General features: G+C 42.3%; 1 pseudogene; it reads left to right on the top strand.

The window, feature by feature from the left end:
• Positions 1 to 849: 849 nt before the first annotated feature.
• LOC111619593 lies at positions 850 to 2,017 on the top strand (annotated as a pseudogene).
• The last annotated feature ends 274 nt before the right edge of the window (positions 2,018 to 2,291 follow it).

Genomic DNA, 2,291 nt, shown 5'->3' with positions numbered 1-2,291 from the left:
CGGAGAAACGAGAACGTATACAGCGAAGTTCACCAGAATTGTGCACTAAGTGATAGCTGCGAGGAAGAGGTAGTCAACCTTCTACCGTGTTAACCCTCTGAACACACCTGAAATTTCCCTAAAATTAACAGAGTTATTTTAATAGCATTGCTCCACATATCAAAAAAAGTATCGGTATTTCGACAATCCAGAGAAAAACAGATTTTTACGTTAGGACGTAGGCACTAGGGCACAGCTGTGGTTTTCTGTGTTAGCACTGTTTGTTAGGACTGGTGTTTTAGGACTAACACAGTTTGAGTTAAAGCCACAGTTTAGCAAAAGCATCGTGTGATGACAATTGTATATTTTTATGTAATAAACGGTCATATCTGTATTATGTATATCCAGCGGGAGCGCAGCTTTATGCCTTTTAAGTGTCATGGCGGAAGCGCGTTCAATTCGCTTCAAAGATGGCGGCCCGGTTCGGGGTCTGGTAGTTATATGTCGTTGGGAATAACAGTACAGAATAGCAAAATACGACTATTAAATTTAGGAATAATTTTGTCTGACGAAGATATTCAACTCTAGGCTTCCATTTTATTTTTAAATTAGATATTTATTTTTATCACGGGAAAGTTTACGGATAACAAAATTAAAGTTAAAATAAAAATATTTGTTTAATAAATATAACACATAGTTATCCTCTGTAGTTTACGTAATGTACCGATACAGTACTGTACATGTACACACATCATATCCGAAACAAAATTTGCACCGCTATATATAATTAGTCTAAACTTCAATTGGAATAATTCGATTTCACTCATTTCATTTTTTTTCTACACTGCTGGCCATCCAAAATGCAACACCATGAAGGAAGCATCTAAATCAAGTAAAATTTGCACCATGCGTTTGCGGCGATGAGATATGCAAATGATTAGCATTTCAGTGCAGACACATATCACAGGTGGCACCTGCAAGCGCTATATAAAGGGAGAATAGAAGGCCGTTTTGAAGTACTGGAATTGTTCTTTCGTGTATTTTTTTGGCATAAGCAGCTCCAATATGCCATACAGAAGAAAACGAGCGTCTTTCGAGCATGTTTCTGAGTTGACCGAGGAATAGTTGCCTATGTGGATTATGGCTTATCCTTCAGAGAAATCGGTGATCCTGTCGGACATAACCAAGCAACTGTGATGCGGATCTGTAACTGCTGGATGCAGGAGGGAACGACGGACTGATAGGACCAATTGCATCCACCTCGTTGCACCACTGAACGTGATGACAGGCATATCGCGCGCATGGCAGTGATGGACCGCTGTGCCACATCACAAACCATATCACAACAAATTTGGTCTGTTGTGCAACAATCGGTGTTTGCGCGTACCATTCGACGTCGTTTGCAGCAGAGTGTAGTGTCCGCAAGGCGCCCATTGCTGCGTTTACTGTTGAGTCAAAACCACGGGCGTTTGTGTCAGCAATGGTGCGATGAATGACCGACATGGACAACCGAATGGAACCTCATTGTTTCTATTGACGAATCCCACTTCTGCCTGCAACACCACGATGGTTGGATTACAGTCTGGAGACACTGTGTTGAGAGACTGCTGAACTGTTTCCTTATGCATCGCCATACTGGTCCTAGACCCGGTATTATGGTTTGGGATGGTATTGGATTCCACTCCCCTCTAGTACACATTGTCGGTACACTGACCAGCCAGCGCTATATTTCTGAGGTGTTAGAGCCTGTTGTCCTTCCATACCTTCAGAGCTTTCCAACAGCCACATTCCAACAGGATAATGCACGACACACGTGGAACGCATCGCGCAAGACTTCTTCTTTGCCCAGATTGCATCAGATTTGCATCAGATTGCATTGCTGCTTTGGCCTCCTTGTTCTCCTGATCTCTCGCCTATAGAAAACGTCTGGTTGATGATTGCAGAACGACTGGCCCGGGATACACCACCCGCTGCTACATCAGATTAACTTTGGCAACATGTAGAAGCATCATGGAATGCTATACCCCAACAACATATCCAAAGCCTCTTTGACTCAATACCGAGGTGTGTAGCAGCTGTTATAGCCAGCAATGGCGGCAACACTCCATACTGATTCCATCATCTTCCTCACTTCACAAGAGACTGTATTTTCAATCATTTGATCTTTGTACAACGTGTTATCTCCCAAATAAATTTGGCTGTGATATCTCTGGTCCTTCTTGGTGTTGCATTTCGGATGGCCAGCAGTGTATTTTCACAATTGTTTCCTGTCATGGCAATCGAAAGAATTGTATAGTTTGTATAAACTGATT

Source organism: Centruroides sculpturatus, unplaced genomic scaffold (assembly GCF_000671375.1).
Source record: "Centruroides sculpturatus isolate CEXI.00-Female unplaced genomic scaffold, Cexi_2.0 scaffold261, whole genome shotgun sequence".
Taxonomy (NCBI): domain Eukaryota; kingdom Metazoa; phylum Arthropoda; class Arachnida; order Scorpiones; family Buthidae; genus Centruroides; species Centruroides sculpturatus.
This window is presented reverse-complemented; position numbering and strand designations above follow the sequence as displayed.